The 13195-nt window shown below is 44.8% G+C and overlaps 1 protein-coding gene across 16 annotated transcripts in view; it reads right to left on the minus strand.

The window, feature by feature from the left end:
- The window catches only part of SYT17 (synaptotagmin 17), a 102251-nt gene that overhangs the window by 30565 nt on the left and 58491 nt on the right, over nucleotides 1-13195 (minus strand). The gene's annotated exons all lie outside the window — the stretch shown is intronic.

The following is a 13195-nucleotide window of genomic DNA, read 5'->3' on the forward strand; positions in this document are numbered from 1 at the left end:
AAAGAGGAAGCTGGTTCAATTTTGGGGAAAGTTTCACAGTATCTACTTGAAATAACTTGTGATCTAGCAATTCTATTTCTAAGAATTTATCCCACAGAATTATCTGCACAAATGGACAAAGATATACTTCAAGAATGCTCTCTGGATATTAGATATTGGATAATATCTGGGTATTAGAGCCTGCCAAATCTTGCCTGCTGTTTTTTTTGTAAATAAAGTTTTATTGGAACCTTCTCAAACCCATTTGTTTACACAATGTCTACAGCTGCTATTACACTACAGCAGCAGAGTTGAGTAGCTTTAAGAGAGACTGCGCAGCCCATAAAGCTGAAAGTATTTCCTATCTGGCCCCTTATGGAAAAGCTTGCTGACTTCTGCTCTAGAACATTGGGAGAATAAAAAATGTAAATAACAAAAAATGTCCATGAAGAAGTATATCTGAGGCTGGAGTGCCCTGTTTACTCCCTTAGCCCATCCTAGAGGCTGCCCACAGCTCCTGAGCACCCAGAGCCCTTGGCCGGGGCCACACCAGTCTATGCTAACTATGACTTATGGTGGAATCCTTGGGCCACTCAATAGCAGCTTGACCTCTGCAGGGGCTGGAGACTAGCGTCAGCCACTTGGATGCCTATGGGACTGATCCCCTGATCAATATCCCAGACACCAAGGCTTGTGTGAACTTCCCTGACTGGTTACCCTTCAAGTGTGTCTCCATACATCCTTCCTGGGACATACAACTCTACTGGGGAGAGGGCAACCAGAAATTCGTGTCTGGTCTCTCCTGGACTTTGCCCTCTGTGCTTCTTTCCTTTGCTGATTGTGGTCCGTTTCCTTTTTCTGTAATAAACTATAACCATGAGTATAATGGCTTTGGTAAGTCTGTGAGTCCTTCCAGGGAATCACTGACACTGATGGTCTTGGGGACCTTCCAAGCTGCAGTTACTGGATTCATCAAATGTCCCCGACTGGCTTGCTTCCCTTTCTTAGTAAGGGTCATCTCCTTAGTAGCCTACTTGAACCCAAGTCATTGTCTTAGGATCAGCTTTGGGAAGGATCCAGACAGACTGGCAGAGACTAATTAAATCATTTCTGATGTAATAATGCCATGGAAACCAATGTCGCTGTAAAATGGGATAGACCTATATATATGAAATAGAAAAATCTCCAAGACATATTGCTAGGAGACAAAAGCAAGTTGCAAAATAGTATATGTAAACATAATCTCTTTTTGTTTAAAAAAAAATGTTAATATATAGAATAGAAAACAATCTGGAGGAATTTCACCAAACTGTTAAGAGTGGCTCTCTCCAGGGAGCGGAAACAGGGAACTTTCTGCTTTCTGTATTATATAAGTATAGTTTGCACTTCTTGTAAGTACATATTGTTTTGGAAAGAAAACAAAAGAAAAAAAAACAAGTTGCCATTAGAGAATCCACATCTAAATCGCCAGAAGGGAAAGAAGACTAAAAGGAAGTCTAATATCCTACGCTCCTTATCCCAATTTGCAAAGTTACTTGGCTTGGTGAATCACTTGGCCCTCGAAAGGTAGGAGCTCCTAAATGATTCAGCCTTTCTGATGGGAAGCAGTTGCTGCTGTGACCATCTGAGTTAATTGGCAGGCTTTGGCACTTGCAAATCACTTGGTAAAGTTATGGCAATCTTGACAGTCTTTTAAAAATTGAACATTTAAAATGCAAATTATAATAAGCCAAAGCTGAATAAAACTAATGACTTCTATTATAAAAGTTGCCTCAGAGAATATCAAGATTTGCTATCACTGTAAATTCTAGGGAGTGTGTTGTTAGAGAAACAGGGAATTAGGACTGAATACCTACAGAATCCAGATAGGGGCCAGATACCCCGACCCCTCCATTTTACAGCTAAGGAAATCAAGTCACTGAGCTAGTTGATGATAAAACTTGAAGTATTTGCAGCAAATATCCTGTGAAGGAAGTCAATTCTTCATAACTAGATCCCTACTTTCTCTCTCTTTAGAAACAATCCCAATCAGAAATTTTGTTGTAAGGCATCCCCAAATATCACTGCTGGTTGTTATGGGGGACTCATTCTACTGCAGTCCCCAGTATATTACTGGACTATGTGCCCTAGTTATCTGGAAGCAATTTCCCAATGACCTATACAATCTAGAATAGCACAAAGGCATCACAACAGTCAGAATAGATTCAGAGTCCGTGCACAAAACCCATGGAGAGAACTCCTCACATTTTCTCTAAGAACCTATTCACTCTTCATGGATTTAGACATACTCAATAAACTTGGCCATCTGAGTTCCCCATCTGTAGTAATTCATTTTAAAATTTTTTTCAAGATTTTATTTATTTATTTGAGAGAGAGAGAGAGAGATCATGAGCAGGGGGAGGGGCAGTGGGAGAGGGAGGAGCAGACTCCCCACTGAGCAAGGGAGCCCAATGTGGGGCTCGATTCCAGGAGCCTGAGATCATGACCTGAGCCGAAGTCAGATGTTTAACTGATGGAGCCATCCAGGCACCCCCATCTGCAGTAATTTAATTTAGCGGATTTTAACTACCAGCAGATACAAGAACTTTATTTTTTTTTTTTTAAGATTTTACTTATTTATTTATTTAGGAAGCAAGAGATAGTATGCAAGTGGGTGGATGGGCAGAGGAAAGTGAGAGACCATTTTAAGCAGATCTACGCTGAGAGCGGAACCTGTCCCAGCTCGATCTCTTGAGCCTGAGATCATGACCTGAGCCAAAATCAAGTCAGACACTTAGCCGACTGAGCCACCCAGGCACCCCAAGAACTTTAAGAAGTCCAGTAGAATGGGGCCATTTGGCGAAGGGGCAAACAAGAGCCAAGGTATAGTCACCGTGTGATCATTTATTTTTTATAGTTGTAACTGAATCAGTCAGAAAGCTCAGTGCTTTGGTTAATGGGTCAAAGTAAGTGTGAATAGCTCACCAAACAGTTAAAAATTTAAAGTGATTTTTAACATTGAAGGGAAGGGGATTCATTCAGTGGAAGATACACTTACACAAAACCCCTTTGGTGCCCCCTACCCCCACATGGAGCAGAGCCACCACCTTGCCCTGTGTTCTCTCACCTGTCACACTGTGTTATCTCCCTAGCCTCGACAAATCTCAAGCGCCCATGCTATGGACTCAGAGGATGGCCCTCTGTGCAGACAGGCAAGCCACCAAAGTCCAGTTCCACTGCCAGATGGGAGGCACGGGTACACCTAGCATATGCCACTTTCTGGAATTTTAAGCTCACCTTATCTCTAAAGAATTACCAACATATTTGTCTGCTTCTGTGGCACCAATCACCATGGCAATTTAGGTGAGGGAAATCCCTTTGGCAAAACAAAGCATGATGAGGGGTACCCACTGGGCTCAGGGACAGGCTTTGGAGGAGCATGGAGAGTTAACACTGCTTTATTAAGTGCCTACTAGATGATGTATGGCCCAGGGCTAAGCATATCACGTGGATTAACTTGCTAAATCTATGTATCAACCCTCTAGAATAAGCTTTCTCCCCTTTAGCACTACTGACATGTGGGGCCTGTTCATTCTGTGTTGTAGGGCTGTTCGGAGCCCTACAGGATATTTAGATACACCAGACGCCACTAGCAGTCCTCTCTCCAGTTGTGACAACCCAAAGTTACTGCCAGGCATCGCCATACATCCCCTAGCAGCATCACCTAACTCTTTTCCATGGAGAACCACGCTCTCAGGCACTTGCTATCACTGGCCCACTTTATAGCCGGGGGTGGGGGACCGAGGCCCAGGGAGGTTCGGAGGCGGGGGGGGGGGGGGGGGGGGGGGGGGGGGGGGGGTGGTGTGGTGGAATTGCTCACTGCTCCAGTCAAAATCTAGGTGCCCTGAGTGAGTCAGGGGCAGTCTGAGGCTTTCACATGTTGATATTTGCTGTGAAAATGAATCTGTTCTTCCCCGCAAGAGCTAAACTCTTTTGGTTGCTAATTTAGTTCGCAGAGGCAGCCGGTCTGGAAGGGAAGCTGGATGACTTAGCATGTGGGTGTCATAAACACTGCAAATTAAAAGGAAAAAAAAATCTCGACAGCAACCCATTTCTGCAAGTTTGGTTCACAAGGTGATACCCTCATATGCAACTTTGAGGGTGACAACACAGTGCAGGGGTGCCCCAGGTCATGGTCAGAACCCCACCTCATCAGAGGCCCCACAGTCTACCTTCTTGGGTGCTGAGTTAAGCTGTTCCCCCATTTCTGAAAAAACAAACAAATATCCCCTAAACAAACAAACAAACAAACAAAAAACAACAATGCATGAAGCCAGCAAAACCCACCCTGGGCTGTTTGCCAGTCCTCCCTAATTCCTCAGTGTGGAGGGATCCCCACACTTTGGATGTTCAGGAGTCATCTCTCAACCTTCAGAGGAGCCCCCAAAGCAAGCTCCTTGTCCTCTTTCCCTCCTGTCCCCTCCTCTCCATACATGAGCTTTTTTTAAAAAAGATTTTATTTATTTATGAAAGAGAGAGAGAGAGAGGCAGAGACACAGGCAAGGGAGAAGCAGGCTCCATGTAGAGTACGATGTAGGACTCGATCCCGGGACTCTGGTATCATGCCCTGAGCCAAAGGCAGGAGCTCCACTGCTGAGCCACCCAGGCGTCCCCATACATCAGCTCTGACACACCCCAACAATGGTACCCACTCTCTCATCAGCTTTTGCAAAACTTCCTCAACCTATAGCTCTCGCTCTTTTTTTTTTCCTCTCTGAAAGCTAGAAGCTGTTTCAGGTGCTTCTTCCAAACAAAGTAAATTATATCCTTTACCTGGGCCTCAGTTTTTCCATTTATACAATGGATGGGTAAATGTAGGTTTTAAGACTCTTTTCAACTATGATATTTCTTTGGTTCTAAGAAGTTTCATCCATGACAGAAGAGTGAGGTTTCACTTTGTGATTCACAGCAGCTGCTCGGACAGAATGTTTTTTTCCATGTTCCTTCTTCCAATGGTCAAAATGGCAGTTTAGATAACAGTATTATAATTAAAAATCAGCAAAACCAGGGCGCACCTGGGTGGCTCAGTTGGTTAAGGGTCCGACTCTTGATTTAAGCTCAGGTCATGAGTTCAGGGTTATGGGATCAGGCTCCGTGGTGGGCATGGAATCGGCTTACGATTCTCTTTCCCTTTCCCTCTGCCCCTCCCCCACCATCCCCCCTTGCTCATGTGCACATGCACACGCTCTCACTCTTTAAAAAAATAAAATGAAAACTCAGCAATACCAAATCCTGTGTCCCCTACACTAGGCACTGAGAAAAGTAGTTCATATATATTTTTTTACTCAATCCACACCACAGCCCTATTAGGGAAAGTACTACTTATATCCTTTTGCAGATGGAGAATTAGAGGCTCACTCACAGGGGTTAGGAGGCTGAGCGCCCAAGGTCATAGAGCTGGCATGTGGCACAGTTGGGATGGACACTCAGTCCAGCAACATTTTTCCTTCTCTTGCCTCAGAAAGTCTCACCCATTCCCCATTCCACTGACTCTGCTATATGACAAAAACAAGACTCGGAGTAGAAATACAGTGCACGTACGCATTTGAGTTAGGTCCTCAAGCTGGCCTGTAAGGCAAGAAGCATCAAGAGTCACAACGTGCCTCAAAAACCCCTCACAAAAGTGCCATGTGGGAGACCTTCCCATCATCCCCCTAGAGTCCAGCAGGGTCAGGTTTGCTTCCAACATGAGAATGGACGCTCCTTCAGGTGGACAGTGGACAAGGAAGCTGTCTTACGTGTACAGGGGACTGATCTGAAAAATATAATACTAGCATCTAAAACTTATATAGTACTTATTAATGTGTCAGCCCTCATTATATGGATTCTTGATTGCACTAAATGATTTTATCCACGTGTTGATTTACAAGATCAGCCTATTATTACCTCTTGGGGCTAGAGGTCACATACTACCATCATGGCTCGCTTTCCTGAAGATGCCTAGAGAGAGCCCTGGGCATGTGGTGGGCATGTGACCTCGACTCCTTGCACTTGCCTCCACACCTCTCGCCCCACTGAAAGCATAAGGCCCCAGGCAGAGGCCCCTTTTGGCCAGGTCTACAGGAAATACTGGTTTAATGGGAGTTGTTCAATTTCTTTAATGCAGGGGTTCTCAGCTGGGCCCATTTTGCTCCCCAAATATGCCAATGTCAGGAGATGTCTGAATTGTCACCACTAGGGAGTGGATGTGGCTAAACTTCCTACCATACTTGGGATAGCCTCACAACCAAGAATCTCCTGGCTCAAACTGTCCACGTGGACTGAGGCTCAGGAACCCTGACTTAAAGGGAAAGCATGTGACCTGGGGTTTTCCCTCATTAATCCACTGCACAAATTGGAGAGTAGAGAAAGAGGCCTCTGAGACCTGTCACTGTGGCTTTAGATTAGGTCTCTTCCTGCTTCCTCAAGACACAGGAGTCAAGATTGAAATTCCTTTTGGGGTGCCTGGGTGGTATAGCTGGTCAAAGACCGGCTTGGTATAGCCAAGAGTCTTTGGCTCAGGTTGTGATCTCAGAGTCATGGGATCAAGCTCCAAGTCGGGCTCCATGCTCAGTGTGGAGTCTGCTAGAGACTCTCTCCCTCTCCCTCTGCCCCTCTCATCCTCTCTCTCTCTCTCTCTCTCTAAGAAAAAAAAAAAATAAATCTTAAAAAAAAATCAAAGTTCCTTTTGAAATTCATTTGGACCACTGCTGGACCATTTCTTTACTCTTCTGTGTGGAAACTGAGCCATGTGGAGCCTGCGTTTATAAAGATGACATATGGATTGAAGAATCACTTTCAGAGCTGAATCACACCGTCTAGGAGGAAGCATTTAAAAGTGTGACGGTAACGTAATGTGCTTGTTTTTACATGAACAACCAAAATTTATATATCTGAAAGAGGATCATCCTTGTACACTTGTCTCTGAGATGCTGGCATTGCTCTGGGGGAAATGTTCGCTACAAACTGGCTTCAGAGCTACTTGCAAGACACCTGTTGAAGCTTCAGGGGGACAATTAATCAAATCTTCCCTTCTCCATCTTCTAAAACAATCGAGAAATAATTGAGAAAATAAAGGAGAAATACCACAAACATGTGAATCACTCACAAGGCTTTTAAAAAATACCAGTGCCCAGACCTCAGCCCAAGAGATTCTGTTGACTGGTTTGGGGTAGGGGACTGGATGCCAGTGTTTTTCAAATGCTTCCCAGGTGCTTCTCATGGGGTCAGGTTAGATATACTGTGTTAGATGTAGAACAAAGTATCAGTTGGATTGGTATCTTGGCTGGATTGTAGAAAGTGGCCTGACCCCACTATTTGTTCTTCTGGAATTAAACTTATCTGACTACTGGAAAACAGTATGGAAGTTCCTCAGAAAGTTGAAAATAGAGCTACCATATGACCCAGCAATTGTACTACTAGGGATTCACCCCCAAAATACAAATGTAGTGATCCAAAGGGGCCTATGTACCCCAATGTTTATAGCAGCAATGTCCACAAGAACCAAACTACAGAAAGAGCCCAGATATTCATCAACAGATGAATGGATAAAGAAGATGTGGTACACACACACACACACACACACACACACACACAATGGAATACTACCCAGCCATCAACAAATTGAAATCTTGCCATTTGCAATGACATGGATGGAACTACAGGGTGTTATGCTAAGTGACATAAGTCATTCAGAGAAAGACCATTATCATATGATCTCACTCATACGTGGATTTAAGAAACAAAACAGAGGATCATAGAAAAAGAGAAGAAAAAATAAAACAAGATGAAATCAGAGAGGGAGACCAACCATAAGAGACTCTTAATTACAGGAAGCAAGCTGAGGGTTGCTGGAGGGGTAGGGGTAGGGAGACCCGGTAACTGGGTGATAGGCATTAAGGAGGGCATTTGATGGAATGGGCACTGGGTGTTATATAAGACTGATGAATTACTGACCTCTACCTCTGAAACTAATGATACACTATATGTTAATAAATGAATTTAAATAACATTTAAAAATAAATAAATAAATAAACTTCTCTGACCCAAACACAGAGCAGGCCTTGTCGCGGCAGGGTCAAGCATGATCAGCAGGCTCACTGAAGGAGCTACAGAGAATGCTACCCGTTGTGGGCAGGAAGGTCCCACACAGGAGAGGAGGGCTGGGAGATCTCTACTACCTTAATCCTATCCAGCAGAGGACCGTGGACCTCCACATGAAAACTCACCAGGTTCCCAGACAGGTAAGTCAATTCTTCCCTGGGAGGAGTAAATACAAGACAACAGAGAATAAATCAAATAATAAAATGAATATAAGAGAGCCCAGAGGTGTTACTTTAGTGCAAAGGTAGGTGGACTTTAACCATAAAGAGCCAGACAGTAAATATTTTAGGCTTCAAGGGCCATCTCTAGTCTCTGTCCCAACTCCTCTGCCATTGTGGCAGAAAGCAGCCACAGACAACATGTAAATGGATGGCCATGAAAGTGACATAATAAAAATATATATATTGGGTCTCTGCCCCTACTTCCTGACACAAAGCTCCTAAAACCCTTGTAATTTCCTATGTGATAGGGGTGATGGGAGCAACTTTTGTTATAATATTTGGTCCTAGTCCCTGGTTCATGACACAAGAACTTCTAAGACCCATGGAATCTTCAATCGATGAGTGTCTTCTTGTATACTCATGAGGTAGTTTCCAGATAGTTTCAGGGTGGGGGTGGGTTGCCAGAAAGACCAGGGCAGGATTTAAGGGCTGGACCTTTCAGCCCATCCCAACCCCCCAACCTATGTATCAAGCCCATGTAATGCTTTTCTGTATGTTAAACTTCAACAAAAAGTCAACTTTAAAAAACAAACGAATGGGGTTGCTGTTTGCAACTGATCTCGAAATACATGAAAAAAATATAAACTGAAATATGGAGAGATGGGTAGATGTGTGATAAAGCAAACAGCAAAATATTCATTGTAAAATCTAGATGGTTGGGAATAGGGGTGTTGACTGGATAATTCTTCCAATATTTTTTTTAAAGGTTTTCAATGAAATGTCGAGATAATAAAAAATAAACACACAAATTCAACTGTTTTACTTTCATAGCTGTTAACTTGCTTCTTCCTCTTTTTTAAAAAGCAGGCTCCATGCCCAACGTGGGGCTTGAACTCACCACCCTGAGATCAAGAGTCACTTGCTCTTCTGACTGGGCCAGCCAGGTGCCCTCATTAATCTGTTTTTTTTTTTTATGCCACAGAAATATCAGCTTCTAGGTCTGTGTGGCTACCCTGTTCACAGGCTGGCCACAGGGTTGTTGGATCCCAGAGCAGAAGGGAGCCTGGTAAATCGTGGGGGACACAGGAGTGAACCAGGCTGCCCTATCTGGAGAGATATCGAGGACCTCCTGGTGGGTCCTCCGGCCAGGTTATCCCAATGACCACAATAACCAGATGACACGTGGCCAGAAACACTGGCCTGGGCCTGAACAGAAGGGTCTGGCACCCTGATGCTCTCTAATCACAACAGCAAACAAAATATTCAAATCAAGGGGCACCTGAGTGGCTCAGCTGGTCAAGCATCTGCCTTTGGCTAACGTCGTGATCCTGGGGTCCTGGGATCAAGTCCTGCATGGGGCTCCCTGCAGGGAGCCTGCTTCTCCCTCTGCCTGTGTCTCTTCCTCTCAATCTGTGCGTCTCATGAATAAATAAATAAAATCTTTAGAATAAATAAATAAACTTAGTTATACCAGTGGGCGTGCAGTGGATCTTACTGTGGTTTTACTTTGCATTTCTGATGACTAATGAAGCACAGAATCTTTTCAGGCGCTTCTTTGTCATTGCTGTGTCTTTTCATGAAGTGCGTCTGTTCAAATCTTTGCCCACTTTTTATTGGATTGTGGAGTGTTTGTCTTATTACTAAGTTTCTGGAGTTCTTTTTTTTAAGATTTTATTTTTTTATTTGAGATTGAGAGAGAGAGAGAAATAGAGTGTGAGCATGAGCAGGCGGAGGGGCAAAGGGAGAAGCAGACTCTCTGTTGAGCAGGGGGCCCAATGTGGGGCTCGATCCCAGGACCCCAGGAATCGTGGCCTGAGCCAAAATCAAGAGTTGGATGCTTAACTGACTGAGCCACCCTGGCATCCCTGGACTGTAAATTTTGACAATAGCTATCCAAATGGACAAACACATATGCTTTGACTGAGCAAACCCACTGCTGGGTTTTCAGCTCATAGTACATCTGGACACATCCAGGGAGACATGTTGAGGGTGACCACTCCAATAATGTTCCTAACTGCAAAAAACCCTGGAATGAATCCCAATGTTACCAACAGGGGACTAATTAAGTAAATTCTTCAACTCCTGGAGTTAATGAAACATCATGTGGTCATTAAAAATAATTAGAGGGATGGGACGCCTGGGTGGCTCAGTGGTTTAGCATCCGCCTTTGGCCCAGGACGTGATCCTGGAGTCCTGAGATCGAGTCCCGCGTCAGGCTCCCTGCATGGAGCCTACTTCTCCCTCTGCCTATGTTTCTACCTCTCTCTCTGTGTCTCTCATGAATAAGTAAATAAAATCTTAAAAAAAAAAACCAATTAGGGGGAATCTGCACTCCACATTAGCCACACTGATCTCCTTGCTATTTCTCCGTGTAAGGGCTTTTGCACTTGGTATTCTTTTTGGCTACAATGCTCTTCCTACATCCACGTCCACATGGCACACCTCCAATCTCCTTCACAACTCGGCTCAAATGTCACCTTCTCCGTGAGGCCCTTCCTGGCCACCTTGGAAAAAACTGCAATCCTCACCCTACTCCTCCCTGTTCTCCTTCCTTCATTCTGTTTACTCCTTAGCACTGAACATCATCTCTACATGGCATCATACAGTTACTCGCTTTGTTTACTACCTGTCTTCCCACGTTCAAGTCGTCATCTGATGAAACCAGAATTGTGGTCTAATTTGTTCATTATTGTATCCACAGTGCCTGGCTCTCATATACACATATAAAATATGCCAGTATGAAAAGATGTCCAAGATGTATTATGTGAAAAGAGCAAGTTACAGGAAAGTATATATATTCTGGATACTAGAGGTAGCGGATGGAGATACACACACACATTCGTGTACACCTACCATGTATACACATACGTACATGCACACACTTACATACACATCCGTGCATATATTCCTAGAAAGAAGCCTTGTTAAAAGTAAATTACCTTTAAGTAGGGAGAATTAGGGACTTTTACTTTTTCATTCTACTCTCTCCTATATGGTTGTACTATATATACACATATATATGTATATATGTGTATGTGTGTATATATATCCTTTCTAATAACAACACTGAAAAGCCATGAGAATTCCTTTACCCTTATAAACCCTTTGTGTCACCACATGCAGGTGACATGCACCCATAAACCACAAGGTAGGGAGGAATAGAGCCCAGATTTTAAAATATTCTGCTTCTCTCCTGTGGAGCCAGGCTGCGCCCCATCTGTGCAGGTCACATCACCTGGGAAAGGGGCTTGTTTGCTGAGCAGGATGCTTCTGTCTGCCCAAATTTTTATGGGTGGAAGCAGGGAAGCCATTTGAAAAATCTGTACAGATGAGCACAAATTGACTCAAGTTTCTGCTCCTGAATTCTTCACACTCAGGCAGCCAAAGAAAAACCACTAGAAATGAAGAGAGGTTAAAATGCCATAAGGAGAATAAACATGCCTCAAATAGGCGCATAACTGGAGCAGACTGGCTCTGAGCTGGCGCCAACCTGCCCTTCACAGAGTTCACTACCCCCACCCCGCAAACTCCAAGACCAGCAGACCTCCTTGCTCTAGCTCAGGGTGTCACCATCCCAGGGGGGCGCTGTCCATGCACTGTGGGGTGTGAGCAGCATCCCTGACCTCCACCCACTGGATGCCGACAGCACCCCTGGAGTTGTGTCAACCAAAAACGCTTCCAGACACTGCCAACCATCTGCTGGGGGACAAAATCAGCCCAGCTGAAAACCGCCGGTCTAACTATTCTTCTACATCAGCAGGTACACTGTGCTTGCCAGCCAAAAGGAGTGTGGCGAAATCACTACGAGGACCACTCTCGTTAGCTTGAATTCCTCGAGCCTGGCGTTCAGTGAGGTGGGATTCCCCAGTGCGGACGCTCACGGTGAACTCAGAGGCAACAGGTGCTTAGGAAGGCAGCACAGCAAGCTTGTCCATGGCCCAGGCTGGCTTTCATTTGCACCCTTGGGTGTCTGTGGCCGAGATGGCTGTGAGGTCACCAAAGCCTCTTCTTCCTGGACAAGCAGCTGGACTACAATCCTGGCCTCCCCTGTAGAGGGAGCTGTAGCCAATACGGTTTGAGTCGAAGTGGAAGGGACAGGTAGAACTTCCAGACCTGGTCTATTAAAGCTTCCCACACAATCCTCATCTCTCTCTCTCTTCCCCTCCCCTAACCACCAGCTGGAGGTGAAACCCTCCAAGGCCTGAGAAGGTAGCAGAGCCACAAAACGGAAGGGGCCTGGATCGCTGAATCCTTGCATGGAAGGCAGCTCATGAAAGGACCCACAAACACCAGTGTGCAAGCAAGAGATAAGCTTCTACTGTGGCAAACCACAAACCAGTGTGGCTGACCTACTACCACAGCCTTACCTGACCTTAGCTAATACAGTAACTTTTAGCAAGTCACCTGAGCTCCCTGAGCTTCGGTTTCCTCCTCTGTAAAATGGGCATAACCCTACTACCTCCCTTGTTTAGTTGTTGAGGATCAACTGAGAGAGTCCTGGGAATGTGCCTGGGACTTACTAATAAGCCTTAATGAAGCCTGCCTCTTACTAAAGTGGAAAGAGTGACCATTGAATTTCTGCCCTTCTCTTTTTGCCTCTTGTGCCTTCTTTTCTGAGTCATGCTCAATAACCTGGGAAAGAATGATTTGCCGTAGTCCTCAAACGCCTTAGCGCCACACTGGGCTTTAGGGAAACTTCCTGTAGTAAGGATGGGGACCCTCACGTTATCACACGGTTGTCCATGCATCTTCTAAGTGTCCTGGCCCCTCCTTACCAAAGACATCACTGAGAGGCCTGAACAGGAATGGAAGAGGATCCCACCCATGAATCACCCATAGGCTGCCTCTCCTCTGCTTCTCCAGCCCTGATCAAATTAAACAGAGTAAGACCTAAAAGCAATCACATCATGAGAACTTTGACACTGAGCCAGTGG

This window comes from Canis lupus, chromosome 8 (genome assembly GCF_048164855.1).
Source record: "Canis lupus baileyi chromosome 8, mCanLup2.hap1, whole genome shotgun sequence".
In the NCBI taxonomy this organism is placed as follows: domain Eukaryota; kingdom Metazoa; phylum Chordata; class Mammalia; order Carnivora; family Canidae; genus Canis; species Canis lupus.